The sequence below is a fragment of the Rhopalosiphum maidis genome, chromosome 1, assembly GCF_003676215.2.
Source record: "Rhopalosiphum maidis isolate BTI-1 chromosome 1, ASM367621v3, whole genome shotgun sequence".
In the NCBI taxonomy this organism is placed as follows: Eukaryota; Metazoa; Arthropoda; class Insecta; order Hemiptera; family Aphididae; genus Rhopalosiphum; species Rhopalosiphum maidis.
Window position 1 is genome coordinate 73,309,928 of NC_040877.1, and position 14,526 is coordinate 73,324,453.

At 29.6% G+C, this 14,526-nt stretch overlaps 1 protein-coding gene across 4 annotated transcripts in view; it reads left to right on the forward strand.

The window, feature by feature from the left end:
- Nucleotides 1-1,348: 1,348 nt before the first annotated feature.
- Nucleotides 1,349-14,526, forward strand: part of LOC113560331 (glucose dehydrogenase [FAD, quinone]) — a 41,896-nt gene continuing 28,718 nt past the window's right edge. The window contains exon 1 of one of the 4 annotated variants that reach the window (XM_026966128.1): nt 1,349-1,459. The gene's annotated coding sequence lies outside the window, so the exon portion shown is untranslated. The remainder of the gene's footprint in view (nt 1,460-14,526) is intronic. The other 3 variants (XM_026966133.1, XM_026966130.1, XM_026966136.1) reach the window with 3 other exon arrangements.

A 14,526-nucleotide genomic window follows, 5' to 3' on the forward strand; every position in this document is an offset into this window, starting at 1 on the left:
ACTAAAATGTCTGCATTATGGCTATAATAATATCCTTCAGTCCATAAAAGTGTGTAACGCCTTGATTCTATAGCGTTACTAATTTAAGTCTACCGTCACATTAAAATAAAATAGTCTTGAGGTATACATATAGATAGTGTTTTATTCAATAGTTTTAATAATATTGTTAATTTATATGGATTATTGTGGGTATAATTTGTACCTAAAATATATCAAACAGTATTATTCTTTTTTAGAACAAACAACGAGCCCATTTCCAATTCAAATCGAATGTTAATTTTTTAGGATTAATAGTCTTTGTGATGAATACTTTATATTATAAAGAAAAAAAAATGTCTAACCTAAATGAATAATTCAAATCATTATTATTCTCACCGCTATCCTATACTTTATTGGTCATAACACTCATAACGATTTGGTTTGATTTAATTATGAATCATTAAATATGATTTGTGAATTTAGGCACATGAATTGCTTTTGAAAAAAAAAAGAAAAATATTTATGTATTTTAATATTATGGCCTGCTGGTAATAAAAAGAATGCAAATCTAATTAAATATTAAAGTAACAGTTACGACGACCGTAAAATTACTCAATTCAACCAAATACCCAATGACGAGGTGGGCACCAATGTATGATGACACTTTGGAGAATGCTAGAGCTCTGATATATGCACATTGATAGGAGTTAATATGAAGAAGTTACCCTCTCAAATCGTTTAATGTCAACCATATTATAATTGATAAAAATAATATGTGATCTTATTTAAACTTAAAAAAAACAGCAAATCGATTTACGTGCATAATATATTATAGTTCAAAGCCAACTGCTTACTTTTCACACGAAACTGAAAATGATATTTAACCAATCCTTTGCGAACAGCCCTAGTACAACAATAAACACAAACAAACCCCTTCGACGATGATTGATCTTCACCTCTGTATTCGTCTACAACAATGCCATTACCGACAGACAACAGCTATTTGAAAAACCAGAGTTGTATTGCACTCGTACAGTTTTTATTTTGCGGATAATTTGGAAAAATTCGATCTTCAATAAAATTAATATTTCCCAAATATCAAAAACAATGCACCCACACGTACGTCCATTAAACATTTTACAGACATATAAGATAAATAAACACGTAATAATATTAATAATATACACGATAGCATGATAAACACGAATACGTGATAATGAAAAATTAAACGGAAATGACCGCCCATTATTTATTTTTTTTTTTTTTGTTCTTATATTTGCACACTTTAATGTACCATTGCGTCTCTCTCTCTTTCTGTCGTCACCACCGCTTCCATCTCCGGTGGCTGTTGTGGAACGGCGCCGTTCGGGTCCTCAGTAGTAACTCGCCGGTTCGGGTGAAATGTGTTCAACTGTCGTTGGTCGGCTCCACGAAACTGCTGCTGGATAACACGATACATAGACGTACAACACGTGAGCAAGTACATGTCATATTTTTTTTTTTAACTTGAAAAATCACTTGATTATTATTTGAACGTTTTATCGCTTGTTAGTTTTTTAATTGTGTGATTTGATATTATTATTATTTTTTTTTTTCGTATCTGCTCGTTTTGCTTACATAATAATATCATAGAAAAATAAACATTTAGCACAACTCTCGTCTCGATCGCTCGCTCGATATTTATGTTAGATTGACGCGGATATTAATTTTACAACAGGTGCATTGCGCGATGGATTATCAACATTTTACCCCCTCCCCCCCGTTAAATTATTTAAGACGGTTAAAGTTCTTACAAATTTAGTTTTGATTTCAACGGTCATTAAAAAACATCTGTTAGAGTTTTATTAATATGATATTATAGCTAGATATGTTATATATAGGTACTGTTAATGGTATGCACTTACTTTGCGTCTTGGTCTTGGGTACACAGAAATCGAAAGCGAAGTACACGTAGATATAACATTAAATCCTTTATAGAATTTGATAATCATTTCAACATTAGATAGGTAGTGAGAGTTTAAGTTAGATAATAAATATAATAAAATAAAAACATTACATTTTATCATGTTATCTTTTTTCGATAAAGCTTTTAAAAATAATCCTAATTCAAATATAACTGTATAAGGCTAAAATGATTTTATGAAAAAAAAATAATTATTTTTGCAGAACTTTTATCTGTGGATTAATAAACTATTCATTGTGTATGAACGAAATATATCATTACAAAATATTATAGATTTAATTTATTCAATTCGTGTTTTTCTCATTAGACAGTTTTTATGAACTAAGAAACAATAAAATTAGAAATTTCAATTTGACTTGGATATAATAAATAATATTTTACAATTTAAAATTTCCAATATACAAGTGTTTCCAAGGAGATTTAACAAATAAAATAACTTTTAATCTCATCAATAGTTTTAAAAAAAATCTTTTAAAATATAATTCATAGATACTTGCGTTACATTTTTAGTATACATTTTTATTTACTGAACATAAAGATATAATATAATATATTATATATCTCGTTAAGTAAATTACGATCTAGTTTATGTAATACAATAAAAAAATAATTAGATTTTAACATGTACTTATTTAAATATGTTTATTTAAAATATTTTTTTTAATTATAATATTTCTAACATAAACGATCGTAATTTACTTAACGAGAGTATTGATATTTTACAAAATTGTAAAAAATCAACCACTTGACTTAAATAAATGTTTTTACTATCTACATTCTAAAAATCAGATATACAATAAAATTGGCTATTTTTAAGTATTTTTATTTTTAGTATAGAAAATGTAGCGTAGTGTCTATGAATTATATTTAAAAGAATTTTTTTTAAAATATTGATTAGAACAAGTTATTTAATTATTTAATTTGACAGATCTCCATGGGACACCTGTATACATGTTAATTTTTTTCGATTTGAGTTATTTACACGTGCAATACATAATATCAAAATAAAGGCAAAATCAAGTATTATTTTACCGTTAAATTTACCATACGAAGAGTATAAAACATTAAATTTGCTTACGAGAAATAAACGTTTATAGTATTATAATTTATAGGTGCGATAATGTTATCCGAGCTTTGGGCAACCATCAATATTACGATGTTTATATGATGATAATAATGAACTAATTATTATTTAGGAACGATAGAAAAAAAATAAAAATATGTGGGAATTAATAAGCGAAATGACGAGTTCAAATTGAGAACAGGATGGAATAATTTATAGTAACCTATATATTGCAGTGTTTTGAATACGGTAAAACCCGTTACGTTGAATAATTTTATTCAAATATGCATATGATATTATAGGTATAGATGAAAATGTTGTCGATACTGATGCTTATTGTTTTCCGCTACAATGGTAAACATTAAGGAATCATGCGTTGGTGACACATTTAAATGGTTGGCAAATAATTAATCGGCGTTTTGGCCGAATGATATACTATTTTATTGTGTTTCGATTTATTTATCACTTAATTATCTTTTAAACAACAGAATCGGAGTATGCTATATAATATGTTAATTTCAATCATTGCACACATATTGTGTGTTTAACACTATTTCGATCGATTATGTTATATGGATTTTGATAAAGATCGAGGTTTTTTGCATATTTCCCGGCTGTGAACAATAATAATAATAATAATATACACAATTAATTATATAGTGCCGACGGAAATTATCTAACTTTATTTAATTAATACACTTTATTAGCACACATTAAAATTGCCTACTACTAGCTGTTAGTAGTCTTATATTTCCTATATAATACTTTTTACACGGTACCTAAGCATTCATTTAATGTTTAATGATTCCACAGTAATTTTTAGTACATAAGACTATAGGAGTAAAAAACATAATTTTAATTTTGTTTTTAATAATGTACTGTTTAACCAACGATATTAAACCAAATTTTTGAATAGTAAATATTAAGTAATAATATAATTTTAAATATTTTAGAAGTAGACCAAATAGTCACACTGATACTTATAATTAACAATTATATAACAATATAACACATACACATTAATAAAATATGCGCATTACAATAATATAATGATACATCTTCACACAATATACTATACTATGTTATTATATTTGATACAAATTATTAAATTCTATTTAAACTAAAATAAAGTATAAGTATCCAAATTTTCATTTTAATTGTGTCAATAAAATTAATTAAAAAGTATTTTCAATAATACTATTAAGGCAAATACAAATTTCGGTTTTAACAAAATTAAACATAAAATACGAATGATTATTGAAATACTACAAAATATTTCAATATTGTTATAAAATTATTATTAATAACCATCATATAAGGTTTGAAACTATTTGTAATTCTTTGTGGTGTAAACTAGTATCGAGCATGAATATACTCATTTTTTTCAATTTTCATTTTATGTCTTACTGCAAAAATGAATATATTTAACAAATTTAGAAATGTTTAACAATTATTAATATCATAGTCATTGCATAATATGATATTAAATACTATGTTATACTTGAATAATACATCTATACATAATAGTTTCTCCAGGTTATTTTCCTGTAATTTTATCTGTAAAAATAGCTTTTATTTATGGTAATTATAATTGCATTCATATTCATAAAATAAACATTTTACCACCTGAACTTTAATGTAAAATAAATTTGCTGATTAGTTCATCCGTTTGATAAAAATAAAATAAAATTGACCTTTTTATAGTATAATTGAATGTCATTATCACCATATGGATAATAGTGCTTTATTGATCAGTAAAATTGCACAGATTTTTATGTGACATAATACAATATATGATTCTAATATTATAGTATATATTTTCAACAGTATTTGGGTTTTCATTTATATAATTGAAAATATAGTCGATGCAAATGACACGTTCCAACGCTGAATATTGAAACTGTGTGGTTATCGCCAGTGAAATTGACTAACCATTTTATTTTAAATATATTTTTGGAAATCGTCGATTAAAAGAATAAAACACTTTCTATACTGCTTTTTGTGTTTGTTATTTACTGAAATTCTTCTTCATTTTTGTTAAACTTATAAAAAAAAGTATTAAAAAACCAAAATTAAATAGGGATTTATATTCTCGACGACCAGGTCGTTAACTTATCCAGTGGATCTGCCTCATAAATCATCATTAATTCATCGGTGTACAACATAATATTATTTTAATTCGATTTATATACATTTTTTTGGACGAGTTATTTAAACGTGTTTGGCTCAACTCGTTGGCACGACCAACGTTCGTCGATTTCAGTGTCGTGTTGAACATGCAGTAGACAACATGCAAATATCTACGTACTTATCATAAATTGGCATCGGATTTTCTCTGGTGGGTGTTGTCAGCGTAACTTTATACCCATCGAAGGTCAACGATCCCCGTCCTCGACCTCGTGCGCATAAACTTACTATACAACACTGTAGTGTGTACTACCTCACCGGTTTAACCGCTTTTATTTATTTATTTATGTTTCGCGTTGCAAGACACAACTGATAAGCACCAAAGTCGATGTGGTCCCCCGGTCAGTCGTTTAAATCTCTCGAGACTCTGTGGGTAGGGCGCAACTATAATAGAACATTATAATACGAATCGCGTGCCAACGGTCATATGATTAATTTGTGACGTATTTGGTGTGTGTGTGTGTGTGTGTGTGTTTGTGACGGATGGATGGACTACCGACGAAACGGCGGTTACGGTCACCTGAGGACAACCGAGGTTAATTTCAAGTACCTATACCTATACAATATTTCGGGTGAACGACTTGGCGGTGATCGAGTTCAAAAAATATTTTATAATAATAAACGATTAATTTATTCATATGTACGTTTCTGTTTTATTATATACGTTTGTCTCTTATCCGTTGGAATACGGCACATTAAGTTCCTTGTGACGCAATGCGTACTGTATAATAATATGGCGAAGTTCGGGGGCCGCGGGTTATGAATCGGTTAGATTAGGTTAGGCGAGCTTACTCAACAACAGTTTACGTGCTATAGGGGCAACATGATAATATCATACTGACTGTAAACGCAATGTATTTCTATTTGCTATTTATTATTCATTCATAACTGTAATTTCATTGAAAACAATAATACACGAAATCGCCATAAATGTCATCGCCTTCGGGAATAGTAGTTCGATAATGTTACGTCAATAAATAATAGATATATAATATAGGTACACTTATCTATTCATTTGAACTGTAAAATGATAATAATTTGATATGTTTTTAATATTATTATACAAAATGTATTTTGAATAATTAACATTGTATTTTATTATTTAGAGAATCACTAGTATTTGTAAGCTACTATTGAGTAATAAACTATTCAAATACTTTTTAAGTACTATCATCTATGTATTTTGAATACAACGAAAAAAATATTTCTTGAAGTATCTGTACTGAAATCAAATATATTTTACTCTTTTATTATGTATTTACTATTTCTGATCTAGTCACATAGCCCCCCCCCCAAAAAAAAAAATAAATAAATTTATCAATTTATCAGTGCATAAGTCACAAAATATAATCTTTACATAGAATAATATACTGTTTGGTAGAAATCGATTTTTTCGAGATTTTATTTTCATATTAATATTATTAAATTTAAAAATAATCATTAATCACTATTAGAGTAATTATCATATATTTAATTCAAAATATTAGTGCAACTATTTTACCTATCGGTTTTATTATAAAATTGAAAATTCTTTATAGAAGTAAACACTTTCAATTTCTTTACTCACGATCAAAATACTTAATTTGAAATGTAACTCAATAGAAGTTTCAAATAGAGAAAACATATTATGTGTTATTTATACTTGTGTAACTTTATATATTATGTCTAACATAATTTATACCTACTACCTAGTTTACAATAAAATAAATGTTTGTTAAATTTAGAAAATTCAAAAACGGCGTTAAAAATTAATTTAAAGGTTAAAGCTAAATCGTTTAAAGGTTTTTTGTAAGTTATAAACACTCATTTTTAAGTAATATCTGTGTTAATTCTAATACTCATTTTACTGAATAACCAAATGTATTTTGAAATATTTAATGAAAAAGTCTAATTTTAATAAATGTTTTATAAATGCCTCAGTTTTTAAACTGCATACTTACAAAGGCATTTTTAATAAACAATGAAAACACAAGTATTGTACGTATAAGGTACCTATTTTATTTTAATATTTTTATATTTAAAATATATTTTGGATGTGTCTTAAAAATGTAATTCCATGTATTTGGAATATTTAAAAAAATTTTAAGAACATTTTTTTTGCATGCATCGTGTTAAATATATGGTTAATATATTAATATGTATTATAGTTATAGATGTGTACTTCTATTTATTATTGTGCTAATTTTTCAAGTATTAACATACGGAAGTAATTAAATGGCGCAAGTATGGACAGCTTGTTTACTATTAATACATTGTACTAAATATTTTATTGTATATTAAGTAAATTAGCGTAAGTAAGTTTTTAGCGGTAGTACAATACCAACAAATTCTTTTGTGTTTTATGGGATCGTAACACAATAGCTCGAGTATCAAAAATAATTAAATGTTCACGGTTCGTGGGTTGAAAGTTAAAACTGTCTGATCTGTCGTGCGTAGGTAGTCATTATTGCAGCTTTTTATACCGATTTGTGTCTTTGTGACTGAGCCGTAATATTTTTTCCGATTTATTGTACAGGCATAAACATTTGTTTTTACGTGTGGTCACCATTGTTTCATTCAAAATATCAAATAGTTATTTAACATTCTTTATTTTAATGTCGAGTAGAATGAAGTAGGAACTTTGACATTTGCGTGACCGATTATTAATCAAGATACTATCCGTCAAATTCTTTACGTATTCACAATAAATATTATCTACTCTTAAAGTTTTTACGACACAAACGCAAACAATTCATTACGCGTATATCTATATACTCGTATAGCGTACGAAACGTCTGAAAAAAGAAAATAACATTTAACGATCGAACGCAATAATTGCTGCGGTTAGCCGATTCGTGTTTTGCGAGTGGGCGTCTACTCTGAAAGTAAGGGTTTTCTTTGATTTCATCACACCTAGCGGTGTGTTTCGAATGCGGTGAGACGTCTACCGATATCGTTCCTAGATTATTTTAATTAAAATCGCCATTTCAATACGTCACCGCATTCGTCGAGTGCTTTGTAGACCGTTCATCGGCGTAATAATAATATGATACAATATGTTTTATGAACTGCATTATTATGATATACAATACCACGTGCATTACGTACGATTATAATACTATTATGACATTAGTACGGCCAAAAACTGACAGTTATACACGCAGAGCGTTATGTTACTATACGTATATTGAAGCGTCTAAACGTCAAATACTCTATGTGTGTAATAATAATAATAATAATTAATAGGTATTAGATACAATTATATTGCGTTGGTTGAACGGTTTTGAAAAGAACATATTAATATAGGCAGTTTACTTTGTACGGTAGATGTTATACACCGTCCCCGTCTACCGTATGTATTCCTCCCATCGAACGATAACGTTTGTATACAATAATACAATAATAAAATAGAAAATAATAAAGAAAGAAGTGATAAAACAGTTCGATAAGTGATTCGTGTTCGCACTCATACCAATAATAGTATTTACATTATTATTAAATGCGGAGAAAGTATACATACCCGAGCTTGGCTACCGTTCGACCGTATACGTACGCGTGGAACACTAAACAATGATATTATTTTCCACTGCGATAGATATTTTGATACTGAACTATGAACGAAACTACCTGTCTTCGCTAATATTTTGCGTACAAAATCGATCAAAAATTTACATTTTATATGTACGCGGTCCTAACGAAAAAGATTAGATGTCAGCGACATCTAATCAGCCAATACTAAAATGGAAAATTGTTGATATTGAATCGATTTTATTTGTATGAATACATTATTTGGGATGTCGGAGTTGAGTCCCTTCAGTCTATACAAACGCTGTTTGTAAGACACCGCGGTGGAAACCGTTCGAGTAATTTCTTAAAAAACGTGTTTGTTCATTTACGGCAGACGTGCCTAACCTTGCCTCAACTTGCGGGCTTCATTTGAAACTTATATTTATACTGCGGGCCGTATATACTTCATGGTTTTTTATTTTGTTCATTTCTATAAAATGTACAACAGATATAGATATTAGGACTTAATATTTTATAATTCTTAAAAACTTTACGCTGTTTACAACTGATCAAGATAAACACAGCTTTCATTTTATCGCAGTTGGTAAAATTTTCTCTAGTAAGCGCTTTTTTATCAAAATGTTCATGTTCGCATTCGTTACAACTTTCAAATATTACATTATATTATTACAGAGGATAATTACTAAATAAAAATAAAAGATACACTTACACTAGTTTATACCGATTTCAAATACCTTAAAGTAGCCTGGACTTAATTCAATGGTATCCAAAATATTTTAATATAGCTAGCCACTAGTATGGAGTTGTTGTTTTTTTTTTTTAATACTTAGACAATACTTCGTCTCCAGTACGGTTAAAATTATTTGTACGCGAAACTCCACACCGCGGCGTGTCACACCACGCCGTCGGGTGAGCTGTGCGATACTTGACGCGCGTCTGAAAAATATTACGGTTGTCCGAGACGTGCGTGTGTGCGTCATATCATTAAGCATCGTACGATAAATGTGTATCGCCGACGTTCATCTCGACGTGTGACGCGCACGAATATTCGTGCGCGGTGCAGCCGGGGCAGGAGCGCGTAACCGTAATGTGCGCGTCGTGTAGTCACAAAAAAAAAAAAAAAAAAAACCGTACGCGGGTAAGGTACGCCGTAAGTATTGTGTGTAAAGATATATAATTATAACGACATGTATGTGCATCACTTTATTTGTCCGTTGTGAAATTAGAAATTCTGGCCGGATCGTTATCGTCCGTCGCCTGTGTGACACGTACAACAATAATATGACTTTATTGTACTGCACTGCCGATTCGAGTCAGAAAAGATTAGTAAAAACTAAACAAATATTATACAGGTATATAGAAGAAAAAGAAAAAAATATATATTTCACGTTCCGCGTTATCTGATGAAACTCCTCTGGTGAAAATCGGGAGACCTCGACCGACCAGCGCCGTATATAATGCATCGGAATCGCTGGACTATGGCGCTATAGGTGCTATATATATATATATATATGTATCAACCATCTATATGTATATATACTATGATATAGTATACCGCGTTGAGGTAAATGACGAAAAATAACAATTATGTGTAATTTACCGGTGAATATCGTAAACTTCAATATTTAATATTTACACGAAGAGATGTTTATGTTGATCGCCGAAAATGTACAACGAACCACTGCAGTCTGTACAAATAATATGGCGGTTATTGATGATGTATCGATGATTTGTGTTGATGATTATACTTTTTTCGAGACAGCAATAACGCAATACTATGGTCAATTTGAAAGCAGTAGTGAAGCAATGAAAAACACAATATTTATCAATTTAATTGGTAAAAATCGTAGTTGACCGATAAATATTAAAAATAAAATCTCTAATTACCAATATGTTATAGTCATCGGTAAATTACGTAATTTTTAATTTTTCGTTATTTACCATAATGTTTATAAATATTAAAATATTATATCACTGTCGAAGGCTCTGATTTTTCTAGTATTTTTCTATTTATAGTCTTACCGTCATACAGTATATTTGTATATTATTATACTAAAAAAATCGTTTTATAATGCAGTGAATCAAATATCAAAATATTGTATTTTTCATACTTTTTCGTATTTTTGTTACTTTGAAATACGCACAAGTTCGCTATAATATTTAAAACTATCTATCGAAATATCAAAGGATATCGCAATAAAAATCGATAGAATAAAATAAAAATCATAAATACTTTTTGAAGTCTTGAACAGTCGGACGTAGGTTACATTATAATAGTACATAAAATATCTGAAAAGCTCCATATTATTGTTACTACTAAAATATTATGCATATCACGGCAGACGAAATCTATCGTCGTCTTGTCGATATTCCATTCGCGGATGCTGATTAATACTTCACGAACAAACTTCCTACATGATATCATGTATAAAGTAATATGGGTAGTCGGTACCACGCCGTCGTCATAGTTTTTACCGTTATCGGGGACTCGTACAATTTATGGAGTTTTTTATTTTATGTAATTTCTCCCGAGCCACTCGAATCTGCCAGAATTGGACCTTGATTGATATTATTCAAATTATACGCTGTTGGCGGAAAAGCCGCAAAATTACACGTTGAGCGCCGCCAAAAACCTTGATGCAAAATCGGATTAAAAGTAAAACGGTTAAGTTGAGCAATATAATATTTATAATAATATACAATCGTGTGCTACATGACCCTATTTCGGCCCTTATATTTCGATATATTACTATATATAATACGTATACAGTAATAACATGTGGTCCCGTATACTAAAGATATGGTTTTGTTGGAAAAAAAATTATGTATAAAAAAACACCGTTACCAGCGTCGCTACGTAGACGACGTGATCGTGTAACGTCCAGTCAATAATTATCATACAATTGCTCAGCTGAAGATGATGCCGCACGATTTTTAAAACAAGTTAGTACACAAAAAAAGATCGAACAGCTATTATTACTACTATTATCTCGACATTTGTTTGGTTTTTTTTCCGACTGTTCTAAATTCGTACTGTCGACCGTTCTGCAATTTCGTCCCTCCCCCGCCAAGAGGCGTATTGGGCAAGTCCCTAGTCAACTCGTGTAAACAATATTAACTTAATAATCAATATTACGATAGAAACTGAATAATACTATTCTTATTTCCACAAAAGACGAGATCACGACAAGTCACCTTAAATTTACGTTTATTGATCGTCTTTATCATCGCATAAAATATCAAATTTCTAAGCATAAACCTCATCACGATTATGCACACTTATCAAATGTATCGTAAGACGTCGATATGTTTTTTTTTTGTATTAAATCTGTTTTATTCTACACAGCCAACAGTGTGTTGTATTGCATAGTTGTAACATGCAGGTACCATCGCCGTCTGCACATGATCTACGGCAAAGACTGACATTTTATAACGTTACGTCGTAATATTAAATGTCAACCACGCGGATGTTAATTATTTTTAAGTACAACTTTTGAATTATAAAACAGTAAAATTATAAATCGCGTCATGAAACAATTCCTATTATGCGATTCCGTGTGTAGCCGACACTTGTTGCGAGTTCAACAAAAATATTCTCACCCAATTAGTTTTAATTATCTTTACAATAATATTATTATATTCTCATCTACCTTCCGTTACACACGATTACCTAAGCACCAAAACTTTAATGTTTTGCAGTAAAAGTATTATGCATGGTCGGTGTGCGTTTTTTTTCTCCAAAATAATATAGTTGAATTGTATTTCGCTATAATAATTATTTTGCACAGTAAAAACTCAAGAGTTTTGTACATTTTTTCTGATCGTCAACCGAATGTATAGTTTTGAATGGCGATATGTAATTCGTAGTTTGCAAGTCGTCTTATTAGGACACGGCTAAATAGCTTTCAAAATGTATATTTCGATTAAAAATGTTTTCACGCATTTATCGTTATAATAGTTCCATACAGGGATAAATATATTTTAATGAAAATATCAATGATTTTTTTTTTTTTATCTCATACGGTGATGAATTATCGCTTAATGAAATATGATAAAACACGTCCTTGGTCTAAGACTGCCACAACTGAAAATTTCATTTAGTTTTTTAGTTTAGAACACATTAGTAATACTATATGGTTGGCAGTCATAATTTTTATCACACAGTTGTGTATAGAAATTACTTATAGTGGAAGTCATAGCTCAACCAACTCCTCCGTAAAACATTTGTGTCGGTATTGAAATTAATCGATTTTGCGGCTAATAAAAAAAAATAATACTGACACATTTTGACATGTTGAATTGTTCCGTAGGTAGGTTGAGTTTTTTTTCACATCAAATATCGAAAAATAAAGACTGCCTCGTTTTGATTAAATGTGTTTATGTAATATCCTAATGTAATATAATCCTCAATTGGATGACTCCCATGAAAAAAAAAAAAATAAGATTACACATTTTAGTTTGTGGCAGTATACATATTACCGTTAGCTTTTTGTTTAAATAGCCCCAATTTGAATAATGGCTGTGCTGATTTTGTCACGTGATAATTAATTTATATTTGGCTTAAAGAAAATACTAATAATTATTTATTGGCAGCACAATTTTAAAATTATATTTTCTCGAAACTATGAATGACAATCTTATATACACTAGCCACCAAGGATGTGAAATCTTAAAATACTGGCGTATTTTTTCATATGCATGTTTTATTGACAAATGCAGTATAATAGTTATTAATCGTCTTAAATACAGTAAAACAATTTAAGAAAGCGACTATACATTTTATATGTATATATTTGTAGCTACAATAATGTTTTAGTATTTCATTTCGCAACAGAACGAAATAATATAATTAGGTATTATAAATTAACCGTTTCTGATACGTCGCGTTTTCGATAAAAATAATTTATTTAGTTCCGTCCACTACATGCAGATTGATGTCATCTTGTCAAGCATATAACCGTAGATGCTTTGTATTTTATAATATTTTATAGCTGCATACTATGAAAATTATCACGTTTTAAACTAGATGATAGTACAACCTTGCATACTGATACGATATATAGACATATTATTTATATCCAAATGGGTATTATTAAACCAGCAGATAATAGTTTTATTTTTATTATTTTATTACATTAACAACGCTCGGAACAGTGAAACGGTGGTGCTCTGATGTCAGTGTCTATTTCATAAATCACCACGTTGTTCGGATTGTAGTTGGTATTATTTTTATGTCTTGGGTCGAGCGACCTCCGGTGATTTGTGTTATGAAATTGCAACCAAAAGCATTATTATTATTACAATAATATTTTAAGTAATAATGACGCTTATATACTGCATGCGTTTATTGTGACCTCGAAGGGACCAGGAATAATTGTCGTATTATAACTGCTGACATGTCGCCTATGACACGATACGTCATAATGGTAGCTGGTATCAACGTAGGTACATAATAATTCGTATTGCATTTTCACCGCGAACGTAAAATTTTAGTGATTATTAGCGGTCAGTCATACGACCATAATGCATAGACATTGAGTGTGAGTTCCACTTAATGTGATCACTGGTTCAACACAGTTATTAGAATAGGAAACCTTATTTAATATCTATAACCATTTTTCTACAATATTTTCTTTGTTTTACTCGGGAATTTTTAAAATTAATGGGAATTTTGCTCCTCCCCCCAAAAAAAAAGTATCAGTTAGATCCTATTGGCAATCAGAAACCACCTCAAAGCTTAAAATCGAATATTAACTGCTTTAAAATGTGATGACAGATAGAAAAAATCCATATTATTGTTAATTCAATACATATTCATTACTCTGGC